The following is a 15383-nucleotide window of genomic DNA, read 5'->3' as shown; positions in this document are numbered from 1 at the left end:
TGATTAAAATAATCGCTTAAAAATTAAGAGTATTAATTTGTTAATTCGAGGTATGGACTGACTTAATAATCCTTTTTGTTAGGTTATGATACATATGAAAAAACATAAATCATGCGGAAAATCTTAATGACAGGAAACATATTATTTACACATAATTATTTAGCATAATTTAGGTGCATACACTTTGTAGCGTGCCCTACCTTGCTGCGCCCGAACCGAACAAGAACAGGTCTTTAGGACTCCAAGTGTCGTCCCTCCGTAGATAGTCCACAGCACGTCCGGATCCGCCTTAAGATTGACCAACTAGAATCGCCCTTAAGGTACTATAATTTTCGACTAATTATGGGCAAGAATGTGACTGATTTTTCTGCTCAAAAATCACTGTTTTATTGTATGAATACTTGTTGAAAAACGCGTATATAAATTTATGACCCTAGACATATATTTATAGAACCTTAGAAAGGATTTCGAATCCTGTTAGAATACAAATTAATTAATTAGAATCCTTTTAGAACTCTAAATAATTAATTTAATCTTTTAGGATTAGGATTTAATCTATTCACGAATTCCGATAGCTTTAGGATTCGTATAGCACACACACACGTAGCGTACGAGCGCCGCACGCCCATGCGCAAGCCTCGCGGCCCACGCTGAGCGCACAGTGCTGAGGCCCACTGCTCGCAGCCCATCGCTGAGCGCGCGCGCCAAGCCTTGGCTGGGCCTGGCCTTGTGTAATATCCCAATATTTTACTATCTCATAAATATTTTTTTAAGTTAAAAAAAGAAGGTAAATTTATTTAGTAAGCAACTTTCCTAATTTGTTAAGTCTTTCTTATAGTTGACGGGTATTTTAAAAACCTATTTTAATTATTTTAGTACTCATATTTTGAACGTATAAATAGCTTTACTCTAAACCCTAATATTAATTTCGGATATATATACTCAGCCGTTTCCTTTTCCCTTCCTCCGTCTTGCATTTGCTACTTTATGGAAATAGGGAGATCGTAAGCAAACCTCATAAATCTTCCATAACTATCATTGTTTACCAAGTCAAACTTTTAATTTAATCATCTTATTTCTATCCTCATCAATTCATCATGTGTTGTTGAGTTATTATTTTCATTGCATCACAATTTTGATCAAAGAGTTGGTCATCAAAGGAATTGCGTGCGAGCCTGGACCCTAGCTTTGTGTCAACGCTTTTACTCTAGTACTGATGTCCGAGTACTTCGTTTCTAAAGGTAATCACGCGCGCTTAATTGGTTTGGAGTTGTTTATACTAATATTCGATCCGTATATTTATACGAGTAATGTTGGAAACGGTGTCGTATATTTTCGTGACTCGATTGTTGTTGTTGTCCAAGATTTCATATACTTGTTGATGCGGTGCAATATATCTTACATTTATAACTTTATTGATCCAATTATATTGTATCTTTGTGATTAGTACTGGTGGATTTGGTTAGTGTTATTAGTTTTGTATCATATAGTATAGTCGTGGAAGAAAATTACTAGATTGTTATTTTGGGTTGGCCTTGAGTTGTATCTTTTTGAAGTTCGATTATTTTTGTTTTGCCGTTGATCTCAAGTATATTTGGGTACTAGTTTTGTTACCCTAAACGAGTGAGATTATTGAAAGGAATGAGTTATTTTATTTTGGGATCTTGTGCCAATATTAAGAAGTATATTAGTTAATCCTAAATGGGTATTGATTATATTGAGGAGATTAAATAATTATATTCTTGGTTTGAGGCTCAATGTTATAAACCTTAGTTCTTGGCATGTTGGTAAGGAGATGATAACCATTAGTAGAGGAGCAAGATACAGTCTTTATTATTTTCTTAATATCCCCAAAGTGGGATTTGGTCCAAAAATGGCCTTGACTCAGAGAGTCTTTCTAGTAGCTATTGAGAGTTTCAAGTTTTTATACTTATTGGTTTATTTATTCAAACTACCCATGTCCAAGGCTAGGTATAAAACAAAGAGCAAACATGGCACCTGTTGGTTTAAGTAAGTTTAGTAGAGGAAAAAGATTATATCAATATATTGAGGTTCAGTTGAAAGGAAGATCTAGAGTATCTATAGACTATGGGGCTAAGTATTCTTTTGGGACTGTACTTGAAATGTAGTTTCGTACTACATTGTTTAAACGGTTTTTTCATGAAATACCCCTGAGAATTCACGAAATTCACCAAATACCCCTGCGTGTTTCAAAATACATAGTATACCCCTATTTTTTTCGTACTGTTCACCAAATGCCCCTATTATGATTTTCCGTTAGTCCTCCGTTAAGTCATGTTTATAATTCACCAAATGCACCTATTTATAAACTTTTTTCATAATATACACCTATTTTGTAAACTTATTTGCACCAAATACCCAAACTAATTTTAAATTGCAGAATTTGAATCTAATGGCTAGTTTACGTTTCTAATTTTCCTAGCAATGAAGTAGAGCAGTTTGTAACAAACTTTCAACAATAACAGGGATTATATTCCATCAATAAACATGGATCATGTAAAGTTAAGCCTCCTGTAAATTAAGAGTGATATATGAGTTAAAATCAAATTGAGTATTGTATTCTTCCAAGATCACTTCAGATATATGACATTGCTTAAAACGCTTTACAAAAATGTGTAAAATAGAGATGTAAAATGTTGTAAAATGCTCATGTGTTGCATATTACAAGCACCTTGAATGACCATCTATGCGCCAGGACTGCCATGCCTATGTTTGGATCAGACTGGTTGTACCCTCGACCTTCAAACAAGTGCTTACTTATATCACTTGGCCTTCATACAAGTGCTTATCAAACCTACTTAGGGAAACAGGTCGCATTCTTAACAAAACAATGCAAACAGGTTGAAAAAGAAAGGCTCAAAACATCAACTAACATAGCCAAGCAGCCTGCAATCAGGCTCGGCACTCCCAGCAGATAACACATAAGACTTATCTTAAACTTAACTTGAAACCGGTATTCTTTAATCGTTAGCAGGTTTATTATACAAAAGCATGCTTGCAATAGAAAAATATTATCAACCAGTAATTCTGGAAATATCATATTTTTAAAGCCAAATAGTAAAAAAACAAAATTAAAAAAATAGGATAAAAGAGTCCAGATATCTAAGGATGCTTCACATAATTTCTAGAATTCAACCCTTTTTCTTTAATTTTAATTTGCTGTCACTTATACAGTTATACCCCATATTCAATCAGACATCTTGCCTTCTGAAAATCCTTTATACGCACAAAGCTATAAGTTATCAGCAACCAAACATAATTTCAGCTATGAAGCACGAAGATGTTAACAGCAAATGTACAAAGGCATATCTGAGTAGAGTATATAATACAACTGATATTGCTCCTTAACTCGAAGATAAAATTCCTAGTTTCTGCAAATTAAGTAAATTACTCCTCACAATTACAAAAAAGCATCAGATTTAATTAGCATTCCAATTCAAATAAAAACAAAAACTTGTCGTTATGTATATGATGATTATGAATTAAATCACAAGGATCCAACATCAATTTAATTTCAATTCTAGAAACACTAAAAACATCAGTAATTATCAAATCAACCTAAATTTCACGAAAATCAAACGATTAAACCTACAATTAAGTCAAAAACTTAATTCCTATACTTCGATTCATGATCACTCTGAAAAGCAGGACAAACCTGAGTCTGAAAGTCACCACCTGCAACATTTTTTTCGGGTGTTGTCCCTCCTCCGTCATCTCCGCCAACGACGGTGGAAGCTCCTCTTCCTCCGCAAACCCGATTTGTTCTACTTCTCTCTCCTCCGCTCCGGGATCGACTCCTTCCGTCGTCTTCTCCTCCCCTTAATCAACGTCTCTCGCCTTAACGAAATCTCACTCATCAACAACGCCAATGGAGGAGATAGAGAGTTGACCTGGTCACCGATTTCATCGACGGTGCAACGAGGTTGGCGACGGTAGCGAGGGCGAAGATGGTGACGGCGGTGAGGATTGGTGTTGGTTCAGTGGGAGGAGAGAGAAAGTTTGGGTGGGTTGGGGAGAGGAGGGAGAAAGATTGCAGATGAAGAGGGACTTAAGAAACATAAGGGCAAAAATGTAAACTATTACTAATGGAGGACTAACGGACGTTAAGTCCAAGTGCATATTATGAACAGTTTGAAAGAATAGGGGTATACTATATATTTTGAAACACGCAGGGGTATTTGGTGAATTTCGTGAAACCTCAGGGGTATTTCATGAAAAAACCGTTGTTTAAATGAGCATTTATTATTCTATATTGGTATGTTTTTATTTCAGGTGATTACTCAGCTTTTTGCTGACGTGTGTGTTTATTTGCTATGTGTGTTTGGGGCCATGTCTTCTTCCTATGATGGCCCTGCGACGATCCTTTTGGAATTTGTCCTTTATGGTGAGCAGACAATATTGACTGGAGCAGATTGATCGTGAAGGTTGCAGTTACAAGTTGAAGGAGCTCAAGTGTTATCGTTTAGTCTTTTATGACAGTTTAATATTTTCAGTTGTAAATAGATCACTTAGTAATTGAGTTGTAATGGTTTGAGTTTTGTAAGCCTTAGCACTTGACATTGTAGTCAAATGTGGCGGTGATACCTCCGATTTAGGTGTAAGCTTCCGCATATTTATTATAAAGTCTATATATTTCTTATTTATTTCTATTTAGTATATCGGGGGTGTTACACCTTGCGCTGGGCCTGGTTGAGGCCTTGGCGTGTTGTTGGATGCGTGTGGCTTGCTGGGCAACGACTTGGCTTCGTGTGGGGCCTTCGTCTAGCAAGCCTCGTCCGATGCTAATTCGTACGATATGCTTTCCGATTAAATTCCCGATTCCAGAATTCATTTCCGTCACGAACAATATTTAACATTTCCGATTCCGGAATTAATTTCCGTTTCGAACAAATATTTAATATTTCCGTTTCCGGAATTATTTTTCGATTCCGATAATATTTCCGATTCTGACAATGTTTCCGTTTCCGGCAATATTTCCGATTCCGGTAATATTTCCATTTCTTGCCTTTGACGATCTCAGCTCCCACTGAAACCAAGATCCGTCGATTCTGAATATCCATAGATGGAGTATTTAATGCCATTAAATACTTGATCCGTTTACGTACTATTTGTGTGACCCTACGGGTTCAGTCAAGAGTAAGCTGTGGATTAATATCATTAATTCCACTTGAACTGAAGCGGCCTCTAGCTAGGCATTCAGCTCACTTGATCTCACTGAATTATTAACTTGTTAATTAATACTGAACCGCATTTATTAGACTTAACATTAAATGCATACTTGGACCAAGGGCATTATTTCCTTCAGTCTCCCACTTGTCCTTAGGGACAAGTGTGCATTTCCTAATTCCTTTGTTCTTCGATGCTTGCTCTTGAACATAAGGTAAGAGTTGTCATCCTTATTATGTCCAGAGGTGTTTCTCGGTTTCAGAGTTCAACTGATCAAATAAAACAGATAATCATAGCCTATGATTCATCTGAGCACGGCCATGCATTTTACAGTTTCTAGCTCTCCGAGTGGTCTTGTACAACTTTCAGCATCTCGTCCCGATTTATAGGAGGACAATCCCAATCTTGCAATCTTGAGATTAGACTTCGTTTGATAGGTGATTACCTGAGCGTTGCCTTTATAGCCTCCTTTTACGGTGCGACGGTTGACAACGTCAAAGTAAGCAGTTCTCAAACAAGTAATCTCAAATCACTCTGGTATTGAGGATTAGTGTCTAATAATTTTAATGAAATTTACTTATGACAGATTCTCATCTCTTACAGTAAAGTTTCATAGGTCTGTCCGATACTAGTCTTCCCAAAGTAAGTATCTATGCAAATGATTATGACATTGCCATGTCCACATAGTTCAAGAAACAGAACTACTAGTCATCTTGCATTCTAGTCGTCTAACGTTTTCTATGCGTCCATCTTTATAGAAAACTCCGACCAGGGACCATTTTCAACTTTTGACATTCAAGTTCACTTGATAGACATTTCTTAGTCACAGAACTGGTCCTGACAGTCTATCTTGAATATTTCGTCAAATTGAAGGGACTCATCATTTAATACTAAACCAAGATTAAATGGAATATGAAAATACATTTCATATATGATAAATGTTCAACCCCAATGTTTTACAACCATGGGCCTCAAACCCATTTTTAAAACAGTTCATGGAATTCAAAGCTATGCTTGATTTCCAGTGCTACAATATGAGTGCTGTCTCTCACTTGTTGCATAGGTTTAGTTATCATGCTTTGCCAATCTTAATATCCTTTTCATCAAATGTTCTTTGAGATAGGATGATAAGAGAGTTTGTTTTTTGTGTGATCTAGTCTTTCTTATTTCAATAGTGGTTCTACGCATTTTGCAATGAAGAACCATTAAGTCAACAGACATGTGATCTACCCAATTTCAGTGAAGAACTCTTTATGTAAACAACTCTGTTTCATTGCTTCTTAGGCAATAAGTACTTTTACTTCAGTTGTATAGGTTGCCAGTGATGGTTTGTTTGGATTTACCTATCCAAGCAGTTCATAGATATGTGGAAGACTTTCCAACTATATCTTAGAACATAGAAATTATTATTTTAATTTCCCACGCAACAACCCATGGTCTCCAATTCATGTTGCCATTTCAAAACACGATGCTCTTTAGCTCGTCTTTGTCAATGGTTAACTCCAAAGGAATCTTGCTTGATCCTTTGCCAGTGTTTCTGCGTGTAGCATCAATATTTAGCATATCTTTATTTCCTTAAATCAAGAACTATTCCTATGTATCTTTTCAAGTACCATAAGTTTTTCTTGATCTCAATCTAGTTGATCTTCACTTAGATCAATAGAGATTGGTATATGTTCGTCATGCCTAAAGCCTTACGATACGTTTTTGGCGATCCTCATATTATATCATACATGATAAATTCTTTTGCAGAATAATTCCCAATTGAATTCTATTCATGTAACTTTAGCTCATTCAGTTTCAGTAGATATTGAATCCAGCTAAATTCTTTGACATATAATATAGGTGAAGAATCTCATTAGATTCTTTGATGTTTAACTTAATAAATGCTTATACATAGTTCAAACATTCATTACTTAGATTTATTCATATGGGTCGAATATTTCCAATGAAGTCTTTCGTGTTTGATTTAGTAAATGTCATTACTTAATCTAAAACAATATTCTAAGATCTTTGTAAATGGATCTTAATACCCAGTATGCACTAAGTTTCGCCTTGGTCCATCATTGATGAATAATTTCAAATCTAAGTCATTAGCATTTGAATGTTATTTCACAATAGAGAGATATGTGTGTGATACACATTGGACCAATTAAGTTTTATGTACTCCCACTAAACTTCTTATATATCTATAAGAATCATGTACATTTTATGAAACTAAAATACTTATTAGCTTCACTAAAATACAATTCCGGCCAATTCCCAATTGCTTGCTTAAATCTGTACTTAGATTTGATAAGCTAGCTTTCCTTTTCAAGCATTTATTTGGATCCACAAATTCTATGACATACCATGTACATAGTTTCTTCCAACATTTGATTGAGGAATACGTTTTGTCATCCAATTGCCATATGTACCAATATGCAATCACTGCTTGATTTATAGACTTGAGCATTACGATTATGCATGAGGTTTCATCACAATCCACACCGTGAATTTGCTTGTAACCTTTAGCAACTAATCTAGCTTTGTGTGTGAACACAATTCCATGTTTGATGGTATTAATCCTTAAAACAAACTTGCAACCAATAGGTGTGAAACTATTCTTGCAAATCAACAAAAATCAATTTTGTCATCAAAACACTAAGTATGTTTTATGGCCTTTAACCAATTAAACATTAAGTCTATATATGACCTCTAACCATTTTAGGGAATCTGGGTTTCGTCATAGCTTTCTTACAAGTCACAAACTCATTAATCTACATGATAATAGTTTGACTGCAAGTTGTAGGTTTCTTCACTATAGCTAATAGAAGAATCGCATAGCTTCAGTGACCTGAACTCCATGTTTCTTCACTATCTAATAGAAGAATCTCATAGTTTCAGTGACTTGAACTCTATGCCTACTTGGGTATAGAACATCAAACAAATAGAATATCAATAGCCACTTGAAAGTCCTTTGAATATTCTGTTCTCCTTGAAGCACTTGTGAAGTCTTCTAAGAGATGTCTATTATTTAAAGCCACTTCTAAAGTCCTTAAAGAATACGTGTTCGGATTTTCTGAAGAACTTCGAAAAGCCTTCGGAATGTCCGTTTATGTTTGTTGTTCGCCTCGAAGACCTTTCGAGGTCTATTTTCTCCCACTTGTCATTTTGGAAACGAACCTCCAAAAGGACATTATTTCGAGCAAACAAACATTATGTTATCAAAAATTCATGGTAGAAACAATACTCGTGTGTCTCATTTGAATAAATCACAATGAAACATATATCTATACTTGGGCCTTAGTTTGTTGAATAACAAACACTAAGCTCCCACTGAGTTTAGGAACTCTTTAGATATATTATGAAAAGATATTCTGAAATTACTTTTCAATAGGTTTGACGAATTTGGTTTAGTTTGGTGGTTGTTGAGCATTTTTAGAAATTATAGGAAAATTCTTTATGATTCATCATTGATCGAATCAAGTACTAATTGACTTCGATCATTCCAACTTAGATATGCCATATCTTATGGAGCTAGATCGTGAAACTACAATACACAATCATTGATGATTATTTTTGGTATAAGTAAACAACAACATGATCTAACCTAGATCTTTATGATTTCTTGCCAAGTGGGATTTATACTTCTGAATCTTTGAACTAGCCAAACAGATTCAAACTTATATCACATTGAGTAAATAAACCTATATTCACTCAAATCTTGTGTGAAATAATAAAGTCATAAAACCTTTCTTTAGCTTTAAACTCTATTGTCTAGGCGTTCTAACAATAGTTCATATCTTTTGTTACTTTCAACAAGTAAGACTAGCTTGTCTTGAATTGATCTAGAAATCAATCAACTTTCAAAAGTCCATCAAAATAGAGCTTATGAATGTTAACTTGTTGATATGGTCTAAGCAACAATGCCAAAGATTAGTGGAACTCAAATCAAGGGTTTGATTTGAACCTAGTAAAGTTTTTATTGTTAAAGAGTTGTTTGTTTTAATCAAGCATATTGACTCAACCCGTAAATGACCATTTCATTCAAATAAACAAACAAACATTGTTTTTGTTCTTCTGAATGTGAGTCTTTCTGTGTTTGAAAACAGAAATTTAGGTATGCTGATTGTGGAACAAAATAGCCATTAAGTTCCAGCCTTTGAAAGGACTTAAAACAAACTAGATGACCCTACAACTAATGTAGCATTGCCATGCTTCATTTCCCACTTGTAGGTCATTAGTGTATCCTAGCTTTCATTGTTTGAGTTATTACCGAAGTAAGAACCTCAAGCGGTATATGATACCAAGGAAGTTTGATTGCTAGGTCACTGCTCTTTAAATATAAACTTATAGGTAGAAACGGAATTGTAAATTCCTTTCATTTGTTCCTTTGTTTTCCTATTTCTTGTACCCTTTCTAATAGCTTTAAGAATTGAATTCTCTAGTTTTGATTTTTATACTTTGTTTAGACATGTCCAATGTCACTCCAACAAAATTCTTACCATTTATGTTAAATATTCTGTTCAACTAGATGATCTTACCAGAAGCTTCTAAAGTTCTCTAAGCATCGATCTATTCAAATGTCTAGGGACTAGACTCATTCGAGAATTAAATGGAAAAAAGATTTTAGGTTGTTAACCATTGGTAAAGCTGAGCGTTTAAACTCAATGCTTTATGATCTCAAAACTACATTGTATTTTGAATTCACAAGCACCAATCGGTTTGCCATTCGACTTTGATATTCGAAAACAACCATAAAAGTCGCTATAAGAAACGTACATTGCTCATTTTCTCTCATTTCCGTGAATCGTTCTTGGATTCATTACCAATCAAGGAAATTTACTGTTAACTTTCTAAAAGGGTTTACTGCAGTGCAATATATTTAATTATAAACAATAATTAAAACATATATTGAAGCATGCAAAGTCTAAAACATTTATCATGAGTAATAACTTGAAAATTAAAGCAATCATGCAATTTAAACAAGTTATTAGCATTTTATTCGAATTTATTGTTCCGGCAGGTGTGAATAAAATGATTCCAAGACCCTGAAATCATTGAAGAATTAAGCACATTATGTATTTTGACTCAATTCTAAAATATTTTAGGTAAGCAAAAGCCTTTTGCTAATAGTCTAGAAACTACTCTTGGTTGATAGTCTAAGAACTTATTAGGTAAACCTATCGAATTTTCCACGACATAAAAGGACTCCTTACTTATATCGTTGAGTTTGACCAAAACTAACATGTACTCAAAATTATTTGTGTACCTTACCCCTTTAGGATCAATAAGTAACACCTCGCTGAGCGTAAAACTATTACTAGATTGATGTAAAGGTTATCCAAGTAAGTGTTATTTTGGCATGGCACCTTTTAACTCAATTTTAAACTTTGGAACTTAAGGCTCTTACTATGTTGGTTAGATTTTAAGTGAACTAAAATCCTTAATCATGCAACATAATCAAGCCATAATCTCATGCATAATTAAGACATATTTAAAGCAATAAATAACTTAAAGCATGCATAAGATAAATGTGATCTAGTATGGCCCGACTTCATTTTGAAGCTTCAACTTCAAAGTCCGTCTTGAAAGTGGATTAGAAACTCCGTCTTGAATTTCACCATGGGAGGCTCCATTTTCTTCAAATAGGATAAGCTATAATTAAACTAATTACAACTATTTGATGGTACGCAGACCATATTTGAATTGAAAACCAAACTTTGGTGCATTAGACCAATTACATTCAAATTAATGGTACGCAGACCATATTTTTTATCCTATTTGGGCCATACTAGTCACTTTCAATAACCTGCAAAACAGTACATATACAATATATACCATTCACCCATTCATTATCATGAATGACCCACATAGCTGGTTAGTAAAACACATTGTATGCATCACATAAATATTTGCAGCAATTTATCAAGGGCACCAATAATCTACCAATTATTCAATCCTTATTAATTCCAATCAAGTTGGTTTAACCTTAAAGGATTTGTAGACCTAATCAAGAGTTTATGACTAAAAATGCTCCCACTTAAACCAATAACTTTATATGCTTTACTAATTTTAAACATAAAAATGTATTTCTAGTCTAACCGGAAACATACAAGTTTAATTAAACTTTAAAGCTCATATAAAATTATAATCGAATCCATTTAGTTTAATTTATTTTTCAGTTGATTTAAACGAATTTAAATTAATTCAAGGTTTAATTTTAGTAAAATAATTAGTATAAATTGAAATTTATAATAATTATAATATTCAAAATTAAAATCCATGAAAACAATTTAAATTATTAATTTTAAAATTAATTAAAATTATTCCCGAACTGAAAATTCAAATTAAAATTCAAAACGACTCAATCGCAACACGACGAGGCACTTGGGCTTGCGCCCAAGCCCCATCGAGTGCACGACTGATCGCACGGCCATGGCACAATGCAGCAGCAGCTACACTCAAGAGATGCACCGCTCGCTAGGCGCGAGCAATCTCTCGTGGCGAGGCAGCGCTCGTTGGTGCGCGGAGCAGTGCTCGCTGGGCGACCCAGCATGCGCTCTCCCGCGCGCGCACGCCTCGACCTTGTGCCACGCCCCTTCGCCCACCGCCCATCAACACAGCACACACGCCCAGGCTCCTCGCCTCGCGCGCGCGCCATGACTTGGTTGCTCGCTGCATTCGTACCGCACGGGCGACGAGCTCCGTTGCTCGTCGTCGCGTGCCCGCACTATACAACACCCCTTAAGGGTAACACGTAGCTTCCATTGCTTTGTGCGTGCAACATTTATGGGTGTTTTTCATAAAAATTTAAAATATTTAATTCAAAATTAATGACAAATTAATAAAACATATTAATTTCATAATTTTAGGGCGAAAAATCGAAAATTTATTAATCAATTAATTTCCGATTAACATGGATTCAAATCTAGGTCATAAAAATTTAAAATTTAACATAAATTAACAATTTTTATGGTGGTTTTTAATCATGGATACCTAATTAAATCATCAATTAATTATGAAAATCAAATCAATTCTAAATTATTTGAATTTCAACAAATTAATCATAATTACAAATTAGGTTGTATAATTAACAAGTCTAGGCATTCAAATTTGTTAAACATATACTGTAGGTCAATCAAAAATTCAAGATTTAACAAGAATCGCAAATATTCAATTTAACATCTTAAATTTACAAACTTTTGCGTTCGAAAAACTAAAACCTCCGAAAAGTCATAGTTAGGCTTCGAATTTGGGAATTCTGGGTTCGGCCGAAAATTGTATTTTTGTCAAAATTTTAGAATGCCTTTTACATGCGGAATTGACACAAAAATCACTCGATTTGGTTGAGTAACGAATAAACTGCCGAAAACCTGCGTACATATAATTAAATAAACGCAATTTGCAATTAATTAACAGTTACGAAAATTAATCACCCCTTTTAATATTTTGCAAATTTGTAAAATTTAACCATGTCATGCTAATGAGCGGCATTTATGTCGCTCTAGGCTAGGATTTTATAGAGTTTTATTATGCTTTTTTGTTAGTTTTATATAGTTTTGCTGTTCTTTTATTCCCCTTTTCCATCTTTGTGGTTTTCAGGTGATAATGTTGAAAATGATGGCAAAACAGCTGAGATTTGCTCGAGCAGGTGCCGTGCGATCGCATGGACATTTTGTGCGCTTGCACGGGTCTACAGAGTTGTCTCCAAAAGTCAAGGCAGTGCCGTGCGATCGCACGGACATTTTGTGCGCTCGCACGAGTCTCCAGAGTTGGCTCCAAAAGTCAAGGCAGTGTGTGCGCTCGTGCCTCAAATTCGTGTACTCGCACAAATCCGAAAAATCGATGCAGGAACTATGAGTGATTTTGTGCGATCGCACCGCAAAGGAGCCCGCTCGCACGGAATTTCGGTGGGCTCGCACTAAATTCCTGTGCGAGCACACAAGGATTTTCTAAGATTTACCCAAGTTACAACCGTGCGATCGCACGGTTGTTGAGCACGATCGCACGGCACGAAGGAGAAGAATCGTCGCAGGGCCCATTCGCATTGATGCACAGCACGATCGCACCGATGCGATCGCACCTGGGTCTGCACGTTCGCACGGCTGCGCGGGATTCAGTTTTCGAGTTTAAAACTCTTATTTTTGGGGTTTAGTATAAATAGGATTTTTGATTATTTTCATTTTACGCTTTCATATTTTACATTTCATATTTTTACACTTTCAATTCTAGAGGTTTTGTGATTTTGTTCTTCAATCTAGAGAGAGAAACTCTTTAATTCCAAGCATCAATTCAGTAATTTTCTTCAACTCTTCTCTTCTTTATGCAATTGAATTCTTAGTTCTTTAATTCTTGCACTTGCTTAGTTGATAATTTTTTTGCAATTCCTCAATACCTTGAGTTCTTGATTTCAATTTTGCTTGTTACTTTGATTTTCAGTTTTTGATTTGATTGTGCAATTGAGTTTCCTATTCTCTACTTCTTCTCCTTTAATTTCATGATAGCTAGTTTTGAACTAATGGATAGCTTGATTGTTAGGATGATCAGTGAGTAGTTTTAGGTTAGGGAAAGGGGAGAATCTAGGGGATGAATTAGGGGAAATAGATTATTGATTGTTGGTTGATTCATGTGATTAAAAAAGATTTGATGATAGGAAATCCATGCTAGTTGAGTGGTAGTTGCAAATGCTATTCGATTAGATTTCCGTGGAACCATAGGATAGGTTTGGCAAGACATTGTGGACCTATCTTGTGTTGATCAAATGGCGGTACCTATTATATGCTAGTTAGTTTAGTCTAGGATTAGGCGAAAGCTCTTCCGTGGATTAGACGCTTAGCGTTCCCTATCCGAGAGGTGGCGGGTTCGTCTTTAGATGCCGTTTTCCTAATCACCATTTCGTTGCATGATCACCATTGCTAAATAGTTGAATTGATTTCCCCCGGTTTCCCTAGGCTATCCCCGACTCCCTAGCATTCCCCTTTCTTGATTCAATTTTACATAGTTCTTTATTTGTTTTTTAGACTCTTAAAAGTGACAATTCAAAGCAAATCCTTGATCGAACTAGATTGACTTCCAACTCAATAATTTACCGTTTCTTTGGGACGATCCCTTTGCTTACCGCTTGCCGGTAGTTGAAGTGGTTTTATAAATATTGTTTGCATAGGTGGTTTTCTATCAACGACGGAAAACACGCCTATCAAAATGGCGCCGTTGCCGGGGAACGGTCGTTGTTATTGAGTTTAGTTGAGACTAGTTCATTAATTGAAAATACAAAAATATTCCATTCTTGCTTTAGTTTTTCCTTTGCATTGCTCACGGTTTTCTTGAGTGTTTATGCTTGATAGGGGACGTGCTCGTCAAAGGATCCTCCATCCTCTTGACCTTGAATTGGAAAGGACTTTAAGGAGACTTAGGCGTGCTCGTTCTAGCTCGTCAAATCATAATCGGTTTGAGGCTTTGAGTGTTGACACGGAACAAGAAGTGAGTGAGCAAGCTAGTGAGAACATGGCTCTTCCGGTTAAGAACTTGGGAATACCGGGAGCATTTGAGGCTACGTGTGGGATTCAAGCACCAACAACATGTTCTAATAATTTTGAGATCAAGCCCGCCTTGATCAATTTGGTGCAAAGTCATCCCTTTTGTGGGAAAAGCAATGAGTCGCCTCACGAGCATCTCAAGCAGTTTGAACACTATTGTGACACAATAAAACACAACGGTGTGACCTCGGATTATGTGAGGTTGACTTTGTTCCGCTTCTCTTTGCTTGGGCGTGCTAGTGATTGGCTTGACAAGGAGGTCAAGCCCAACTCACTTCGCACATGGAACGAAGTAACTAGTGCCTTCTTGAACAAGTTCTATTCTCATGGGAAGACGGCGGAGTTTCGCCATAAGATTCAATCATTTGAGCAAGGCCGTGATGAATCGCTTTTCGAGGCTTGGGACCGATTCAAGGAGTACCAAAGGGAATGCCCTCATCATGGGATTCCCAAATGGTTGTTGCTACAAACTTTTTACCTAGGATTGAGTCCAAGCTCGAAAGCAAGTTTGGATGCGGGCGCGGGAGGCCCCATCATGAACAAAACGGAAGATCAAATTGAGGAGATAATTGAAGATGTAGTTCAAAACTACCAATCTTGGCATGTAGGTGCAAGAAGTTATGATGGGAAAAGTAGGATTGAGGATGGAAAGGGTTCGGTGTACGCCATAGAGCA

The 15383-nt window shown here is 35.9% G+C and overlaps 1 non-coding gene across 1 annotated transcript; it reads right to left on the bottom strand.

Annotated features, from left to right (window-relative positions):
- Positions 1–15049: 15049 nt before the first annotated feature.
- Positions 15050–15155, bottom strand: LOC130471121 (small nucleolar RNA R71). Its single transcript, XR_008931790.1, has one exon. It is a non-coding gene; the product is annotated as a small nucleolar RNA R71 (small nucleolar RNA).
- Positions 15156–15383: the final 228 nt, after the last annotated feature.

The sequence above is a fragment of the Spinacia oleracea genome, chromosome 3, assembly GCF_020520425.1.
Source record: "Spinacia oleracea cultivar Varoflay chromosome 3, BTI_SOV_V1, whole genome shotgun sequence".
Lineage (NCBI taxonomy): Eukaryota > Viridiplantae > Streptophyta > Magnoliopsida > Caryophyllales > Amaranthaceae > Spinacia > Spinacia oleracea.
The sequence above is the reverse complement of the archived record's forward strand: the minus strand, read 5'-3'. Positions and strand labels throughout refer to the sequence as shown.